The following is a 20214-nucleotide window of genomic DNA, read 5'->3' as shown; positions in this document are numbered from 1 at the left end:
GTCAGGCTCTCCACCTGCGAAGACTTAAAAGTAAGCTGGGGAAGGAATGTGCTGAGGAGCGGGAGGAAAGCAAGTTAGGAAGACCAGGGCCCTGCTGAGTGGTTTCAGCTCCTGTTACTCACACCCCAAAGCAAATGCCCCCTGTAAAATGAGATTTAACAATGCAGCCTTCCCTAAAATCTGGAACAAAATGATTTGGGCGTGCACAGATAACATGTGAACTGGCGATGAATTTGTTTCAATGTGTAACAGGAAAAAATGAACTAGAACATCAAACCCACGATTTTGCAGGTTTGCTGCAAAGCTCTGTTTTTTAAGAAGTTGTTTTAAATTTTTCTTACAAAAATATAGTAAGTGCTAGTACGGTTGGTTGAAGGTGCGGCAAAAATCACCAAAAAAATGACTAACATTTGAGAAGCTTTGCAATATACAAGCATATCCGTGTACATGAATTCATTTGATCTTCAGCCCAGCAGAGCTTAGGCAGTCTGTCCATCTTACAGATGAGTAAACTAAGGCACAGAGAGGTTAAGGGCTTTGGCTGGTGTCAGATAGCTAGGAAATACAAGGGGCCAGGGTTCCGAGTCTTTTGGTTGTATTGTGTTGTGTTGTGTTGTGTTGTGTTGTGTTGTGTTGTTTTAATGCTGGCTCACATCTCAAGTTGATTCTTTCCATTGGCCAGATTGGCTAGTGTTGGTTTTGACAAGCAGGAGAGGTGGGTGGGGTAGGTAAAATCAAGGGGTTCCCTTCGAGCCTCCCTCACACTGTCTCTGAGTACTGATCAGTGAGCAGGTGTCCCTGCAGTCAGGTCCTCAGTTCTCAGGACAAAAGGCAAGTTTTGAGGCTCCAGGGAGGAAAAGGGGCTGGATAATATGCTGGTTGGGGTCTGACCCCTCCTACTGAGGGACAACAAGGAGCTGTTCTTTCTGACTTGGTTCAAACTGAAGTGTGTAGACCCGGGTCTCTGTGACCCTGGCCACCAGCAGATTCAAGGCTGGAGGTGGTGCCAGGCCCCGAGTTAGGGCTGGGACACAGGTTGCTGGCCATGAGGAGCCCACAAGGGGGAGGGGGGCAGTCCACAAATAGATACAGAGATACAGCACTGTGCAGACTTTCAGGGGCTTTGAGCACCTCATATAGCAGGGTTCCTGGTGGGGACCAGCCCCTCCACTTTTCCAGGCCAAGGGGCAGGGGGACATGAGAAAAGTCTCCTGGAAACAAAGACAAAAATTCTTGCTTTAAATCCTTGCAGTGAGAGGACCGTCACAGGGCCAACTCGGGGAGGGGAAGGGGGGCTCCCAGGGGTTGGAACAGCATGAGCAAAGGCATAAGGGTTGGAAGATGCTGGGGATCTGCAGGCAGTTTGGAGAGCAGGCAACCCCAGGCTGAGACAGAAAGTGGCCATTGGGCCAGCCCCTCCCAGAGCCGGAGAGGGGAGCTCTGAGCTGGCAGGACGAGACCTGTCCACCAGCACTTGGACCTTGCACACAACGGGGCCTGCCCGGCCCGGCTCACCGAGTAGCCACTTACCTTGCCTCTTCCCTGATTATTTCCCATCCTTCTGAAACTCTCCCCCTGAAATCCCAGCCCGGCCTTCCCCCAGCCTGCAGCTGGGCCTGTTATTTTGCTCCGAAAGTACAGCAGAGTGCGGCTCCTTACTCGAGGAATGCAGGCCGCGGTCCTCCGCGGGGATGATGAAACAGGCTATTTCTGCCCCGGGACATCAGCAGGCGTCCGGGCTGGCGCTGGCTCCAAGGCACCCACTATCGTGTTTTTTAACGTTTCCCCAAACAAATGTTTTCCTTCGCACCTTGGGATGTTAGTATTTGGATCTAGGTGCTGAAATAGCTTTCAGAAATCGTTCTGGATTGAAGCTGGACTCATGGTTAGGGTCCAGCTCAGCGGCAAGCAATTTCTCACTCCCCAAGTTATCTATTACCAGCGGCCGATTTGGATGTAAAAATAGCTGCTGAGGCTGTTTGTTTAATCTGACTGTTACTTGACACCACGCGGGTGTGCGGTGCGGACTGTTTGCCTCTTCCCCACCAAGAACACCATTTGGTTTCCCCCGGCCGGGTCTCTATTTAGGTACGCTTCATGAACGTCCAGTGTCGGGACAACTTCTGGGCCCTGATTTCCCCCAGGTGGGCAGGTCTGTGAGAACTAAGAGGTGTGGGTCTTGACTCCGTCCCCGGCTCCTCTTTGGGCAGCCCAGAAAAGGAGGGAAGAAAGTTTCGGCGGCCGGGCAGAGCCGGGCTGCTGGAGGACTCAGGGTTCTCTCCGGTTCCCGGGGAGGCCTGAAGAGCCAGCAGCTGGGCCACGCGCAGAGCGGAAGGTAGGCTGCGGACGCTTGGCTGGGTTCTGAGCGGAGGCAGGGAGGCTGGAGCTCCCCGCGGCAGGGACCTTCGCTGGGGGGCCGGCAGTGGCGGGGATGGAGTTCCGAGTCCGGGCGCTGTGCAGGGTGGTGTGAGCCGCAAGGGGCACCCTGGGGGCTGAGGTTCTCGGTGGGCTGGGGGTGCCGTGGGTGCCAGATTTCCATGTGCAGCAGGAGGGGTATGCCGTACAGAGTGCATGGTACAGATGTGTGTGACTTTGTCCTTACGGGCGTGTGTCAGGACGCTTTGCTCTCACATGGCCGAGCAGACACAAGCCTGTGGATCGGCCGAAGTCACGCATTGTCAAACGGGGGCAACCCCACAGTGACAGGTCTTCAGGCAGGGGACTCACTATCTTGAGACCAGTGCTAGGCTAGGCAGGATCCCGGCGGCTGTAACAAAGAGGACAATTGGTCACTGGGACATTCTGGCCGGTGGACTCTGGGAATATGTGTGTCCTGAGCATGGAGCCCCCCACAGTATTCTCCCACATGCTGGGGGTCCTCCACCAGACTCGCGCTTGGCCAAATCTAAAATCGTATCTCTTTTCTCATGGAGAATGGATCACTGAGGAGAACAATACTGAATATGTGTGGAAAACTAGATAGCCTTACAAAAATTATTATTTAGGACTTGAAACCCCTCCCACGGATGTTGGTCATGGAGGAGGCCATGCATATGGGGGGGGGGGGAGCGCGGCAAGGACTATATGCGAAATCTCTGTTCCTTTCCCTAAATTGCTCAGTTTTACTGCAAACCTAAACTGCTCTAGAAAATAAAAACTATTTTTTAAACTAAATTATAGACCACTTCTTTCAACACTTCTAACCCAATTATAATGAACTATATTTGAAGTAATATTCTTAAAAACCCATAAGTGTAGAAATCCTGGAGAGTAGATTAAACCAACGTTTGTGTTAAATGGGGTCCAATTTGCCAGCATTTGAGTTCCTTCCACAACAGTGGTTAGTAAACCACAGCTGTGGGCTGGGCACCTGGTTTTGTAAATAAAGTTTTATTGGCACACAGCCACACTTGCTCGTTTACATTTTGCCCATGGCTACAAAGGCTGAGGCCATTTGGCCAGCAAACATTAAAACCTTTCCTGCGCGCCCTTTACAGAAAAAGTTTGCTGACCCCAGTTGTACAAGCACATTCCTTGAGATGGGTCAACCTGGTACCCACACCAAAAAAAGCAGGGAAATTTCCAGCTGTTAAAACAGCCTGTCAGCTGGACCCTTGGGGATCCGTAGCTGGCTCAGGAGCCCCAGCCCCTCCTCGGGGCTGGTTTTTCCAGTCTGGCTGGTACAGGAAATATTCCGTTTGACACTGGGAGGTTAGCTTTGCTGTGGAGTGTGGCCTGGGCAGAGCAGGGCAGACTGTGCTTATCAGGATGGTTTATAAATAGACATCTCCGGGTGACCCGAGTCCAGCGTGCTTCTGCCCCTGGGTCTTTGAGAGGAGGACAATTGTGCCTGCTGTTTGGTGACCAGAAGCTGGTTGGGATGGGAGCAACTGTGAGCACTGGGAGGAAAGGGGGCTGGTGGAATGCTGAGTCCTGGAAACAGGGGCTTGGATCTCCTGGCAAGCTGGGGAGACAGGTGTGTGTGGAGGAGACCGGGAAGGCTACAGAGGGCCACCAGTCCTCAGAGGATGAACGCGTCCACACTGGAGTCTTCTCACTGCAACGCAGGCAAGTGTCTTGGCATCTCCTGCTTCTTCGCTCCTGACCCTGAGAGGCCCTAGAGACCCTTACAGAAAGGGGAAGCCCCACGTCTGGAAATAGCCCTTTTCCTCCAGGCTATGCCAGAAATCTCAGTAACTGACACCTGCCAGCCAGTGGAGACAGGGCTGGGCCATCTTCTTCACTGTCTCTTGGGATTTCACTCCGTCTGCCGAGGGTTACTGGAGAGATGCAAAGGGCTTTAAGAGAAGGTGGCCCTCGTGGAGACATCAGAGCTGACATTTCCCAACAGGCTACAGAAGATCTTGGTTTTACTTCCATTTGAGAGTTTAAACCACATTTCACCAAATCCAGCCAATCTGTAACCCTACAACTCAATACGTTTCATTCAGTTAGTTGGAAAAACTGCTTGTCAAAATACCTTTTAATTTCTACTTGGTTCCCAGGGGTTGCATGATACCAGCTGGTGAGGACAGATGGGGGGTTGGGAGAAGACAAGGAATTTGTCAAGGCACATAGATCAAGACCCAAAAATGGAGACCGTGGAGCACTGCTGAGCTGTGTCACCCCCAATGTAAGTCATCAGTATCATCATGGAATATTCCCTAGAGGGAGCTGCATGTGTGAGTGATGCGTGTCTGCTATTCAAGGCAGAGGCAGAGCAGTTCTCCGCTGACCATGGCTCTCAGGTGGGAGACTGAAGACCACTTGGCACAAAGGGCATTCCCTTCCAAGCCTGCCCAGTCAGGCTTGGAGAGCTTGGCTACAGAGTCGGAGTGTCTGGGCATCTGACAGCAAGTCCAATCCACCAATAGTAGCCTTCTCCCCAGCACTGGACAGACAGACCTCTCTTCCCTAATAGGAAAGGGAAGAGACCCTTCTGGACCACAGCACATGGAAGCGGGGAGTTGCTGTGTCCTCCATTCTCTGCATGGCCATCCCTCCAGACTCTGGCCCAGAGAAGACGAGCACATCACAGGTGCCTGGGGCCTAGAAGGGCTTCCAAATCCCACGGAGACACCCGCACATGGTGCCAGCAGGAGCCCAGGGGCTCTGCCGACTGGATGCTCTTCCCTGCCTCAGTTGGTCCCTCCTGTCCCTGAGGACCCCCCTCCAGAGTGGGCTTGACTTCTGAGGGACTGCAAGGCTGAGCGTTGTAACAGAGGAATTTCATCTCAGCCATGCCTTCGCCTGGAGCTTCAGAAGGCAAGGGGGAGAGGAAACTGAGATTTGCTTGAGTGGCGCAGTGCTCTCCCCACTCCCTGCTGACTGCGGAGGCTGGTTTCAGGCCTTGCACCTTGAGGCTCTGACTGCGACAGCCAGCTCATGCTGGAGCTGCCCCTGGGTCTGCCCTCAGCTGGGGCAGCCTGGCCACAGGCAGCACCAGCGGCTGCTCCCCTCACCTGGTCCTGTCGGCCCCTCTCTGGGGCAGGTCAAGCCTAACGGCCACGGAGGTCAAGAAACGAAAATTCAAACCCACCAGGCTAAAGCCACCAGCTCAAGGCCACTTCTGTCCCTGCGTGCCCACCGTTTTCATCAGGGCCATCCCTGGCTGCCTGGCTCCCATGTGCAGAGTGCTTGCGTAGACTGTCTGGGGTTTACTGCCAGCCTCATCCGGAGTAGTAGGTCGGAGGATCCCCTTGCAAGGGTAGGACCTGCAGCTTAGAGAAGTTCAGTAAGCTGCCCCAGGGTGCACGCAGTTAATGAGGTGCTAAGATGCAAACCTGGGACCTGGGTCCAAAGCCTATGTCTTTTCCATCCAGAAGAGTCTCTTCGAGGAGGCCAGTCCACTTACCAAAGAGTCAAAACCTTCTGCAGAGAAGCCAAGCATGCCCAGACAGGCTCCTGCCCTTAGAGCCTCAGAGGCTTCCTGCTGCTCCAGGAGCCCCGCGGAGGTGCTCAGCAGGGGCCCTGGGGACGGGCAGATCCAGATTCACAGTCCAGCTCCACCCTTCGTAGCCAGCCCCTGGGCCTCAACTTCCTCCTCTGTAAAATGAGAATACCAACCAATGAGACATTCTCTCAAGGGCTCCTTCATGCATGAACTGAGCAAACATATGAAAAGTACCAGGCACATAATAAATATGACAATTGCTTTCTCAACTGCCCTATTTGTCGGGTTTTTTCTCTCCTGCTTAAACTCCAGGTTGGAGTTGGGGTTTTCCTTCCAGAGGTCGCTAAAGAAAAACCCCAATGTTTCAGGGCTCAGCAGATTTGGCTTCCTTGCTCAGCCGTAGAGCCCCTGGCATCATGCAGGCCTGACCCAACCTCACAGTGGCCACTGGACATTCACACATCATTATTACCTTCCCTCATACACCAAATAGCGTCACGGATCTGTGCACCATTAGCACTTGGGGTGGAGGACTCAGCCCGAGAGGGGAAGTCATGTTCCCACCCACACAGGAACATGGGCAGGGTCTGGGTGACTCCATGCACACCGACAGCAGCCAGGATGCCCTGCTCTGCCCCAGCAGCAACTCCCCTCCCCCACCAAGGGAAAGAAGGGAGATTAAAGCTTTACTTAATTTTACCTAATTTAAAGTTACTAACTAGGGCAAGGGTAGGAGTCTAAATTGTAACTGAGCATGGAGGGATTCTCCGAATTGCTTCTGGTGACTACCTAGGAGCTGCAGACCCAAGAGGTTCCCCAAGGGAAACTCCCTACAAGCACCAACACTGCTAAAGGTCAGCCGAGATCCCATCTAAGAATGAGGGAGCTGAGTGGCTTGCTAAGGCAGAGAAACCAGGTGGAGAGGGCACGCACAAGGGCAGATCCCAGGACAGGGAAGCCCTCTCAGCACACTGGTCAGTCACTGCCTTGCTTATGTGGCGAAAGGCAACGTCATCCTAGGGACCCTCGTGCCCCCAGCCCTAAGTGGGGCGAGACGTGTGGTGGGGAGGTTAACGACATTTACGGACAGCCACTAGGTGCCAGCCACTTCACCGACACAAATTCATTAGGTCCTCACTATGACCCCATGGGGCAAGTACGACTGTTAGTCTCATTTTACAGATGAGGAAACCGAGGCACGAATAGGGTTTATAATTTGCAGAGGGTCACTCACAGCTAGCATGACCAGGACCCGTGCCCAAGGGGGTCTGGCATCAGGCCATGCCCTACCCACCATGTTATACTGCCCCTGTCTGGGGATTAGAAATGATGCCAGCTGGCATTTCGTGAGCACCTACTGTGTGCTTTACACACATGCGCTCCTTTAATGCGCTCAGCAGTCCTGTTGGCGGGTGCTGCCACCACCGATGGAGATATGGGATTCCTTCCCTGCGCTGTCCCCTTCAAAAACCTGAGGTCTCTGGAGTGCTGGAAGCTTCCATTCATGGAGTCCTTATGCTGTGCAAATCTCCTCTGGGCTCCTGATATTTTTTTTACCCCCACCCTTCACAACCACCCAATGCGGTGGGTATTGTTCCAGATGAAGGATCGAAGGCTCAGAGAGGGGAGGCAATGTGTCGAGGTCACACGGGGCTAGAAGAGGGGACTCCTGGTCTGACTCTAAATCCCATGCTCCTCCCACCACACTCTGCTTGCTGCACCAGTGGGACCAGGTGGGTGTCAGGCACACACAGCAGCCAAAGCTGTCTTGCAGCTGCCCTCGCACAAGCCCTGCCCCGTGAGACCGCCCTCCTTCCACCTGCCGGACCTGCAGCTTGCACTCACCTCTGCGGCTCTCCCCTCGCAGGCAATAGTCCCTTGAGGAGGGCAGCATTTCTGAATCACCTCTGTACCCCACTCAAGCACCGCCTGCCCAGAGCCAGCCTAGAGCACAGCAGACATAGCCCAGACCGCAGTGCTGGAAACCGCGGGGCCCAAGGGGCCCCAGAGCCTCTGGCTTATCAGTACAACCTCCCAAAAAGGGATACAGCCTCCAACCCAGGGCAGCGGAGCTCCAAGTGTGGTCCCAAGGCTGGCCACACCAGCATCCCCCGTGCCCTGCCCCGACCTCCTGAGTGGGCATCTCTGGGGTGGGGCCCAGCCCGCTACCAAGGCCTCTGGGGCCTTCAAGGAGGACCACTGCCTTCGAGAAGGAAAGGGGACAAGGTCCCCGTGTTGTTCTCAAACGTGGTAGGAGATGTTCCAGGAGCCTATCTTTTTCCTTCAACTCCAGCTGTAGTTTTAAATAACTTTGCCTGTTGAGAGAGCATTTTTCAAGTGTTCATTTTTAGAAGGATAACCTGGGTGGCCACATTGGAATTATTTTTCTTGCCACTGTAAAGCATCCCATGAGGAATTCCATGAAGAAGGCAAGACGGTCATCAGTCCCCCACGGCAGGAAAGTTGTCTCTCCTTCCCTGGAAGAGCTGCCACACCCCTTGGAGAAAGGACAGCTGTCATCTACCACGCACACATCTCCCATCTACTTCCAACCTCCAGCAGGAAGTGAGAGGCCGGGACAGCCGGGCTCTGACAAGTGTGTGTGTTTGCGTATGTGTGCCCTCGTGGAGTTTAGGAACTCCTGGGTTTAGGACTTCCCTGACTCCCCATGTAAGCCCCTTCCCCCATCCCAGAAAGTCCTGCCCTCCTGGCTGCGCAGGGCCGAGGAAGATGGCACCCTCCAGTATGCTCCCTGAAGGACAGCCAGGTACAACGGATGCCATCTCGAGCTTTGCCAAAGCAAATACTCCCTGATGGGAAGACGAGAACCACTGAAGGTAAAAGAGAAGGTGCCAAGAGAGAAGCTGCTGCTCCCCCCCCCACGCCACCCTGCGTGGACACCATGGCAGATGGAGACATCCCCAGAAACCCAAAACTTCGCTCGGCCTTTCCTGCATAGGAAGGGCAGAGCCATGTAGCACAGACACCTGAGTCTGAATCCCAACGCTGGCGCTCTTTGGCTGTGTGACCTTGAGCGAGTTCCTCAACCTCTCTGACCCGCGATTTTCCCAGCTCAAATTCCTTCAGCACCAGCCCTACCTAACTTGCCCCTGGTTGTGACCACTGAGCAAGATCACGGATTCCAAGTGTGTGGCAGGCAGTAGGAGCCGGATAAACGGGATGGACACCCGGAACTGCCAGCCGGGAGCTGGGGCTCAGCCGTGGCTCTTCCAGCACTGCTTCTCTGCCTTTGCCGCCCAGCCCCACGGTGCCAGTTTACACCTGGGGAAATTGGGCACACAGATGGTGAGGAGAACGCTGCAGCACCCCTGACCCTGTGGTCCGGGCACCCTGCCCAAGCCTGGAACACTCCAGTGCTGCTTTCAGGGGTGGTGCCCATCCCCAAATTTCTTGGCTCTCTTCTCAGGGGCTGGAAAGAGGATGGGTGCTGAGGGACACCCCACTCCCAACAAACCCAAGTGTCTCTTCACCTAGGACCCCCTGAAGGGACCTCCTCTCTGGACAAGGCTCTCCAAGGTGGAGGTCAGGCCGTTGGTTACAATCATTTCTCCCTGCAAGACCCGCTTCATGAGCCACAGGGCCTTTGCAAGCACTGGGCTGCTGGGTTCCCCTCCCCATCAGCCCCAGCCTACAAAAAGACGGAGGCCCAGAAACATGGAGTGACTTGTCCCAAGTCTGTCTGACTCCGGAGCTCATAGCTGGAGAGCCACAACTGCCAGTGAGGGACAGGGCAGGCTTTCACGCTTCTGCACCCCATATGCGGGATCTCAGGTGTGATGGGGTACGGGCAATAAGACAGCCTGTGACCGAGGGTCTTAAGACGAGCTCCAAGGAGACTTGAGGGTGAGAACCAAGAGTGTGGGGGCTGCAGGTGGCCAGGGATGGGGTGGTCCTGAGCAGAGGCTCCCAGTCTGCAGGAGGCATTTCAGAAGCTCCTGGAGGCACCCCCTTAAATACAGGTTGCAGGCACTATCTCCCTCTCAGCAGCCCCAGGTTCAAACACCACGCCCTCAGGTAGTAAACTTCTCTGGGCTCCAGGTTCCTCCACTGTGAAGAACAAGAGTAATTTCCACCTCTCAAGGCTGTTGCAAATATTAATTACATAATAACAAACATGAATCAATAATACTGGAGTATATAAAGCGCTTGTCTTATGCCAGGTACTCAGTACATGGGGATTTCTCTTATTCATTCATTCGTTTGCTCCTTTGACAAAAGCACAGGCACTGACAGGGACTGGGGACACAGCATTGAAGCAAAGACAAGGCCTGGCCTGTAAACCCGCCCCCCGAGGTGGTCTCCCCTGCTGTCCCACACGATTCTGGTCAGACGCTGCCAGTCACAGCGGTTGGGCCTTGGGTCTGCATTTCTCCATCCAAACGAAAACCGAGCATCACTGCAAACAGGGCAGCAGCACTGGGGCCTGACCAGGAATGTCTGGAGTCACTGGTCCAGAGGAGTTTACAAAAAACACTGCAGATCAGAGCTCATTATTAAGTCTGAAATCACTGACCAAATTGCAAATAGAGGTTTTTTTAACGAAAAAATAGAAAATAGAATAGAATAGAATAGAATAGAATAGAATAGAATAGAATAGGAGAGTAGACCGGAGTAGTACAGATAAGCAGGTTGAGTTTTGCTTCATGAATTTTCCTTGATCTACAGTTGACCCTTAAACGATGAGGGGGTTGGGGTGCCAACACCCACCCCGTGCAGTCAAAAGTCAAGATTTTTTTGACTCCCCCAAAACTTACCACTGATAACATACACCATGAACACATATCTTGTATGTTACATGTATTATATGCTGTGTTCTTAAAAAGTAAGCTAGAGGAAAGAAAATGTTATTAAGAAACTCATAAGGAAGAGAAAGTGCATTTACAGTACTGGACTGGATTTATTGGAGAAGTCTGGGTATACGTGGACCCGTGCAGTTCAAAGCCATGTTGTTCAAAGTCAACTGTATATGTCTCTGAGCAGTTTCCGTACCGGGATGTGAGTATTTCCTACTGCGTGTTGAAGGAAACACAAGCAAGGATGAAACTTCTGGGAGACCTGTAGCCAAGGGCATGCACATAATTCCCTTGGTGTCCAGTGGCCAAATGTTGAAACACAGGTCTGTGGTGCCCGGGGCTCCCTGGGCCTCCTTCCGGTGCCGGCATCCCCTGGCCGGGGGAGGACCCACGAGCCGGTGAGTCACATGGCTCCAGGCATCTGGAGACTCAGGCAGTGGCTGCCGCTGACTTCATGACAATTCCCTTCTACAGCCCTCTCCAGCGTGGGGAGCAGCCCTGAGGGGGTGAGCAGAGCCGCGTTGTACTTTACTGTTTCTATTCCACAGTTATAGGTAGAAGGGAAGTGACTGGCCCAAGACAACCCTGACTGGGTACCAGGTCTCCAGCTCTTTCTACTGCCTAGAACTGCCCATTTGATGGCTATCTCATTTCAGTTCCTACCATTTCCAGAATTTAAGGCAAGATGTTCTTGGGAAATAAAGAAGGGATGACTGACTGACTGACTGACTGACTGATTGGAAGAATGAATGAATGAATGAATGAATGAATGAATGATGTTCCAGTGGCAGGGCTATGCTTTCTCCTTGATTCCATAACAGCAGTTCTCAACCAGGGGGTGATTTTGCCCCAGAGGACTTCGGCAAAGTCAATAGTGCCAAGTTGAGAACCCCAGTTTTTTATACACAGGTGCGTGGCATTGGCTTCATTTTACAGATGAGAAAACTGAGGCTCACAGACTTGCCGTCACTTAGCCAAGGTCATACCCAGTGAATGTAGAGGAGCACCAGGTCCTGGCCCACACCCAGGTGGACCCACCCTTTTGGCGGCGCTTGTGTTTCTGAAAGAGCTGTGTATCCGCCTTCCAAAGGCTGCCTGGCCTGTGAGTAGATACAGCCCTTGGGGTTTGTGTTGGGTCTGGCCACTGAGGCTGGGACCCTCGGCCTCTGCAGCGAACATCTGGTGGAGCAGGGCCGAGAAGCCCAGGGTGCCAGGCCTGAGTTCCCACCTGGTGGAAGGAGTGTCCAAAGACAGCTCTGGCCACATCCAGCCCATTCAGCCCCCAGGAGCTCCAGGGAGCGATCCCCGACAACACCTGCCGTCAGAGATGGTCAGAAACAGTACTGAGGAGAGCCTTTGCAGAGTGAGACCCCTGCCCCAGGATCCTTATCAAAGCACTGGAGGATTCAGAGGCTCCCAGAGTCCCTGCACCACACGGTGGCCCACGGGCAGCAGGACGTCAGCCACTGAAACCAACCAGGGCTGTAGGGCAGGAACTTTGCCCCAGACAGCCAGTTGTTAAACTTTGCTCAGCCCCCAGTCAGTGAACAGAAACAGGAGCCGGGAGGGGCAGCTTGCTGAGTCTTTGAACTCAGCCCATCTCTCCACCTCTCTCCTACCTCCCCTTGCCTCTGTATCTTGCTTCTCCCCCTCCTTCTGCGACAGGGCCCCCCGCTGGGTGTGTGATGCCAGGGGCCATCACCCTCCCTTTGTAGTGAGCTTGGTGAGATCAGGCCTTGCCTTCCCTCTGCCAGACTCCCTGACCTCTCACTGCAGCCCTGGGTCATTCTCAGAGGCTCCCGAGGAAATGTCCCATCCAGACACAGCAGACTGGGAATCCAGGCGGGAAAGGGGTGCAGGCTGGGCTGAGCTCCAAGGAGAAAGTAGCAGAATGTCAACGGTAGCTATGGTCACCTGCCCACAAGTGGCTCTGTGAGCCCAGCCAGCCCAGACATGCTGCTTCCTTCAGCCACATTCCCTGTGACTCCTGGTCTCCTACACAGGGCAGGGCTTTAAGACCCCTTGTATGTGATGTGATTCAGGGAGGACTCAGACACACGCCCGCCCAGTGCTGCCATCAGGACCCCCGGTGCCAACCACACTGTGTTCCCGGGGCTAGTGGAAGCTGGCCTTGTCCTCTTCCAGGGCATGGGGGTCCAGGGATCGGTCTGAGAGCCTGTGGCTTTCCCAGTTTAGTTCCTAGGTTGGGGACATTCAACCAGACCAGGATGCAGGCCAACCCTCCACCCCTGCTCACAAGTTCCAGACCCGCGGAGCCAAAATGGCCCAAGCAGATGCACGATGACCCAGGTGCAAATCAAAGCTGCATTTTCCATGGGGGAGACACTGCTCACCAGAAGCCAACCGGAGGCAATCAGAGGTAAATGCAGCCCAATACCCTCAGTGACTCACCGCAGCTCCCCGAGGCGAGGCCCTGGTGAACCCTGCCACAGCCCCATCTCCAGCCCTGGAACAGGGGGCGTACAGTAATGCTCTGGGGGTGCTCGCCAAGTGAAGGAGTGCACGACAGACCTTCCGGTTGGCCTTACGAGAGCCCCCATGTTCTTCCAGTAGAATGTAATGACCTTGAGATTTCTGATTTCCCAGAGTTAAAAGGGATTAAAAGGATAGAGCCATCATCACACTGGGGATGGCTGAGGACGAGTCGTCATGGGGCCGGGAAGCAGGGCCCGGGAGCCGAAGACTGGCAGTCCCAGCACCAACACTCTGCAAGACGCAGCGGGCAATCCAGGTGGAGCCTCAGTTCCCGCGTCTGTAAGGTGGGGAGATGGGCCTACCCTGCCGGGTTTCCGTGAGGAATGAGTGAACACAGGCACGCACAGCAGTGGGTCTGAGGCCTGCCGCACTGTAGACACTCGAGGTGCATCTGCTGCCCCCGCCAAAGGACCCCAAATAAGGAACGATGTTGCCATCACTGTTAGCCTCGTAAAATATAGGATGTAGACAAGGGCATTCTCTTTGAAACCGCCAAGCGAGAAGGCTGTTGGCAATTGCACAGAGAGGTCCAGAGTTTGGCCCAAGACTGACCAGCAGGGCAGGCGTCCAGAGTAAGGCGCGTGCCTGGGCTGGGCTGGTGAAGGCTGCCTGTGGGACATCTGTGCATTCATGAGCTGGAACGGGGCCCGTCAGCACACAGGCAGGGGGCTGTCATGATTCCCTACACTGAACTGCTCTTCAAGGCGCGCCCACATCAACAGCTCCAAGAACCACCCAGAAAGAAGACCAAGAGGCATCAATTCCAATTTGCTGGGCCTTCAGGGTGTGATAAAGCCAACCCCTGTCATCTCCACCAGCTTCCTGCCTCCCCTTTACTGAGAAGTGAAAACACCATTCAATTAAGGTAATTAAATCCACCCAAAGAGCTCAGGCTCAAAAACCACACTACAGGCAAGTGGTCAAACCCAGCAGCAAAGCAAACCCCAATGACTTCCTGTGCAAAGACGGGCAGGGACCAGAGGGGTGTGAAGTGGCCTCCCGAGGAGTTCGAGAGCATCCCGCCCGGCTCTGCGAGGCCCCCCGAACCTTCCTGCTGTCTGCCGCCCCGGACAGGAGGACCCTCTGCTTACCAGCCGAACCATCACCTCCATTCTTGTGGTTGTCACGGAAACTGAAACTGAGCAGATCTGTGGGAGGTAATTAGAAACAAAAAGCCGCCTTTTCTCCATCCCTGCCCTCACCTCCCCCCTTGAACTGCAGCCCAAGAGCCGAAGACACACCCATGTGCACCTCACCCCATGAAGCAGAGGGTCAGGGATGCCTCCCGGAGGAAGCTCGGGGTAACCAAGTGGTGAGCCTGAGCTGAATCCCAGCCTGCGTCCTCTTGTCTACGTGCTGTGTGACACCAAAAAACATTCCGCACCTCTCTGTGTCTTTCCTTCTCCACCTGGAAAACGGTGACCATAAGGCCTGCTTGCCCCACCTCGAAAGGGTCGTGAGGATCAAACAAGATAATGGCCGCCAAACGTGTCCCAAACTGCAGGGTGACACAGAACCATGAGTCAACATGACTCACTGAGCTGGCCTCTGCTGATGGTGATCCACTTTGGGTTCCAAAAGTTGGTGAGGACCTCGGGCTGCCAGATTAAAAAAACAGGATGTCCAGTGAAATTTGAATTTCAGATAAACAGTGACTACCTATTTTTAGTGTAAGTATGTGATGATTAATTTTAGGGAGAACTCTGACTAATACGAAGTGTATCCCACTATTACACGGGACACGCTCGTACTCAGTTGTTTATCTGGAATTCAAATTTCACTGGATGTCCTGTATTTTTCGTTGGCTCAATCTGGCAACCCAGCCCCGACGAACCAGCGTCCGCTAGGGAGGGGACCGACTCCAGGACCACACAGGCCTGGGTCCCAAGCCCAGCTCGGTCACTCACCAGCGGTGTGACACGGAATGTTCGCTTCACCTGTCTGAGCGTCCGCTGTCTCATCCCAGAAAGGAAGCTGATAGGGCCCCACGGGCCCGCATGGTGCCGGGGCCGGGGCCTCCGAGCGGGAGGCCCGTCACACTTGTTCAGCTGCGGGGCTTGGATGAGTTGCTGTACGGGGAGAATCTGGAGAAGGGCCTGCAGACGGTGGTGGATATGAGTCCCCTCCTCCAGCCACTTGTGTCCTCACTGCCAGGGACAGACCAGCCCAAGTCGGGCTGCATGCCCTCTCGGGCCTGGCCCGGCTCCCGCCAGGAGCCCCGAGGCGGGCAAGGAGAACATGGGGGGCAGAGCTTTCAGCCATCCCGCGTCAAACCACAGCCTCGCAGCGAAGCTCCGTCAGGACAGCCTCGCGGGCCAGGAAGCGCCCTCGGCAGCAGGGGCTGCCAACAGCGGAGTGACCACCACGCACCAGCAAGCCTGCCAGGCCCAGACGACCCAGGTCCAGGGCTCTCACTCCAAGGAGCCCAAAGCCTTGTTGGAAAGATGGGATTTACAGCAGATAAAGTGGAATAAAGCCATGGCAGTGGTTAAAAAAAAAAAAAAGCCTACAAGGAGAGGCGAGCCGAGGATAAGCAGTCAGCAGTCGGTGGCCCCGGGGAAGAAAGAGATCAGGCAGGCAGCGAGGGCAGCACTCCCAAGAGCCAAGCCCGTTCCCTCCTGGGCCCGCAGCTCCTTCTCCAGTGCGCCACGGGCCTGGAGGGAGGGGGCGTGGGCAGAGCTGGGGCTGCGTGAGGGTCACGCAGAGGTATTTGTAAGGGACCAGGAGAAAGAGAAAATTGTATCTGCAAAGAGCAGCGTATTCCAGGCCACGACAGTCCCGCAGCATCCTGCAGCAGGACATAGGAAGAGCATCATGTGGGAAAACATTTCAGAAGAGTTCGAATTGAGTGATGACTGTGCAAAGGATACTTTGTTGCTCAGTGGGAGAAGAAGCTGCTCCGTGACATCCACACTCCCATGTGGTTTGTTTGATATATTCTGATTCAAAAGATGACTCCGGCTGGGGCGCCTGGGTGGCTCAGTCGGTTAAGCATCCACCTTCGGCTCCGGTCGTGATCTTGGGGTCCTGGGTTCAAGCCCTGCATTGAGCTCCCTGCTCAGCAGGGAGTCTGCTTGTCCCTCCCCACCCCGCCTGTGCTCATGCTCTCTCTCTCAAATAAATACATAAAATCTTAAGAAAAAAAAAAAAAGATGACCCTGGCAATAAGGAAAAACAAAGCACATCCTCAAATGTTTTTCTCCCAGTCTCAAGGCCACAGGGCGCATACACAACCCCAGCCCCCCCCCCCACAAGCAACTCTTGAAGGTGGGTGTGTCACCAGACCCTTTACCCCTCCCCAGTGGCTGAACTGGAAAGTGCAGCCCACTAACCCCTGCACTCTGATGCTTTGCAGAAGTGCTCCACCCGATGCGAGCTTGGCCAGCATCTAGCATCAGTGGAGGGAGCGCTGGAGGACCCGATAACAGAGAGCTGTGCGTGTTCTCCAGGGCGGCCTGTACCGCACAGGGCAGATGCCAACGTGTCATCTGCTGACACCCATAATCTAGATAACGTACCGGTTCACGGCTTCGGCAATGCGGCTGTAAACAACACCCCAGTTACTGTGCCCAACAAATACTTGCTGGATGCTGGCCCTCCACAGGGAGTCAGAGGCATCCCCCAACTGGAGCCCTGAATGCAATTCAAAAAAACAAAGAGGAAAATGGAGGTCATGAAGCTGCTCCCTATTCCTCCCTGATTACCCTGAAACTGGATCCTAACTTAAATGCCTATGCCATGGTACAAATGAATGCCTTCCACCGTGACAGCCTGGGAGCCGTCTCTGATTTGTTCCACCTGCTTCCATCTCATACCGCAGGCAGATTCTATTTATTTTAGTGTTGGAATCAAAACGTAAGTTAAATGCACTTGAATCCAAATTCACAAATGTGAAATTTGTGATAATTCTGGAATTATCCAATTATAATTGACTTTCAATAAAATAGGTCCTGCTAAGCCAGTCAATAGTGTTAGTAATAGGACAGAGGTGGAACGATTTGCCTCCTCATTTACCAGACTTCTCTTGTGCTGTGCACTCTGCTCCCTGAGGAAAGCCTGGAGAGCAGGCGGACGTGGACACAGCCACCGTGAGGCACCCAGGTTGCCAGGAAAGACAAACATTAAACAACAATCACCCAGTTAACCACTGAAGTACAATGATAACAAGTACTGCAAAGGAGTGGCTGGAACCAGGTAAGAAAGCGTGTAACAGGGACACTTAGAGTAGCCTGAAGAAATGGCCTTATTGAAGGGTCATGTGAACTGGGTTCTGAAGCATAGGTAGGAGTTAAGCAGGTAATAGGGGAAAGGGGAAAGTAAAGAATCCCAGGCAGAGGGAACAATGTGTGCAAAGGCTCTGAGGCCCGCTCTGGAAAGCCAACCATGAGAGGGAAGATGGCCCAAGGGGAGGATGGAAAGGAAGGCTCTTTGTTAAGGAGGTTGATTTTCATTCTTCACAACTGGGAAGCCATTGAGGGATTCTAAGCAAGAGGCTGACCTGAACCGTTTAGTCTTACAAGCTGTTCCTGAGTGCAGTGCTGAACGGAAAGGAATAGCCCGAGGGGGTAGCGCCGAGCAGCGCAGCACAGATCTGCGCTGGCCTCCAAAAAGTGTGTTTCAGCGGCAATGACAGTGAGCCCGTGAATCCAAGCACAGACTGATGATTTCCCTAAATGTTCACAAGCTACAGGCCACCACGTCCTTCTGCACCCATGTCTCCGCCACGTGCAGCTCGGATTGATTTCATCCTTAGCCCCGAGCTCTATCTCCGTGGAGCAGCAGGCAGGGGAAGGGGCCCCGCTACCTAGTGACACAAAAGGATCAGTCTGAATTTCTCAGGTGGCTTGATACCCAAAGTCAGTGGTTCTTCTCAACAGAATTTCTCCTCCAGTCTCACACCTTCTTTTCTCTGCCTCAGTTTGCCCTCCAGAAAAATTGAGCATAAAGATACCCAATTCAGAGCATTCCCACATTTATTCGGTTTCTGTGTTGACGAGCTGACTCCACAAAGGCAAATCAGACTTCTTTTCTAGGTCAAGGAATTTTCTTTCCAGTTGAGGAGAAAATGAAGCAACCATCAATTCCCAAGACATACAGATTTTGATATGCGACTTGCGACAATAGGGCGTGAGCTATGGAAAAGGGAAACCCAGGGTGGTGTGAGGACAAGGGACAGCCTGGGAGTCAGGGACGAGCCCGAAGCTGGTAGACACAAAGCCCTCTGTGAGCCTCCAAAGAAATGTACTCCACAAACCTGAGTTTAGTATGATTATTCAGATTATTAATAAACCACCATGGACTAGATTAATATCCAGGAGCCGTGAGATGAGGAAGGTCTTGGGGAAGCCCCAATGGTCTGCATTTAAAATTTGCATAATGGATTTATTTTAATTAGCTTACATTTCATTCTGAGTACTCTTAAAATTCTCCTGGGCAGCCTTTTGGTTCTTTTAGCTGTCAAAATAGATACTCAAGCCTCCTGCCAACAATAAATCGAACACCGTGCTACCGCTTGCTGAGTGGATTCAAGTTCTGCCACTCCCGTTCTCTTTACTGCAAAACCTGAGTTGTTAATCCGTGTGGTCAGACTTGACTAGCAAAAACTAATTCACAACTACGCCAACCATATTAGAAATCCCAAAGGTTTAATATAGGTTCCTAAAGATTTCTTGAACCAGAGATGAATTCATGAATATTGGAAGGGATAGATATTGGTTCTATATTGGTTTTCACCAAAAATGCCCATGTCTGGAATTTTGTTGAGTTCAAGTGTGGATTTTAAAAGAATATATTTGAAAGCCAACTGTATGACTGACATTTAAATACATCTTTTGCACCTGATGCGCGCTCGACCAGTCGGTCAGTGGGGTCCACTGATATTATTTTTCTTCTTCTTTCTAGATGGGCAGTGATGATAGCAAATGTAAGCATGAGAAGAAGTTGTAAAACTACAGACCCTACAACCCAGTGAGGCAGGCACCTGCAGCCCCCACCGCTGTAACAGGTATGGAAGCAATCCAAGGAAACACCTTCCTTTGTCAGTTACTGTGCTGAAGGGCTCCACTGGGCATTGGGAGACTGGCGATGGGACCTGGTGTGGAGCCAACTCTGTGACTGTTCCATCCGATCCCAGGAAAATCAAATCAGAATCGAAGAAGCTGGGGCGCCTGGGTGGCTCAGTCGTTAAGCGTCTGCCTTCGGCTCAGGGCGTGATCCCAGGGTCCTGGGGTCGAGCCCAGCATTGGGCTCCCTGCTCCACTGGGAGCCTGCTTCTTCCTCTCCCACTCCCCCTGCTTGTGTTCCCTCTCTCACTGGCTATCTCTCTGTCAAATAAATAAATAAAATATTTTTAAAAAAAGAATTGAAGAAACTATCTAAATAAAAGTCTCTTTCCTGAGGCAGAAGAAATGTGGTTACAGAAGTTCCCTCTTATCTGTGGCTTTTCTTTTTGCAGTTTCATTTAGCAACGCTCAACCACAGTCCTGAAGCACGTGATCCTCCCTCTGACGTATGGTCAGAGGTCAACAGTAGCCTAACCCTACGTCACAGTGCCCGCGTCATTCATCCCACATCTGCTCATCACGTAGACATTTTATCATCTCACGTCATCACAAGAAGGGTAAGTACAGTACAGTAAGATTTTGAGAGAGAGAGACCACATTCACATAACTTTTATTATAATGTACTGTGATAGTTGTTCTATTTACTGTTGGTTATTGGTAATCTCTTACTGTGTCTAATTTGTAAATTAAACTGTATCATGGGTAAAACATAGTATATATAGGATTCAATACTACTATCCATGGTTTCAGCCATCCACTAGGGGTCTTGAAACATATCCCCCATGCATAAGGGGGGACTACTGTATTTTCTGAATACTCCAATATCAGTGAACATCTTTTATTACTGTTGGGAATTATGACACAAACCTCAGGACCGTTAGGACTTTTTGGCCACGCACAAAAGAGACAGAAACTGGACAATGCAACTGAAATAGGTAAGTATTAAAAG

The sequence above is a fragment of the Ursus maritimus genome, unplaced genomic scaffold (genome assembly GCF_017311325.1).
Source record: "Ursus maritimus isolate PB19 unplaced genomic scaffold, ASM1731132v1 scaffold_7, whole genome shotgun sequence".
Lineage (NCBI taxonomy): Eukaryota > Metazoa > Chordata > Mammalia > Carnivora > Ursidae > Ursus > Ursus maritimus.
The sequence above is the reverse complement of the archived record's forward strand: the minus strand, read 5'-3'. Positions refer to the sequence as shown.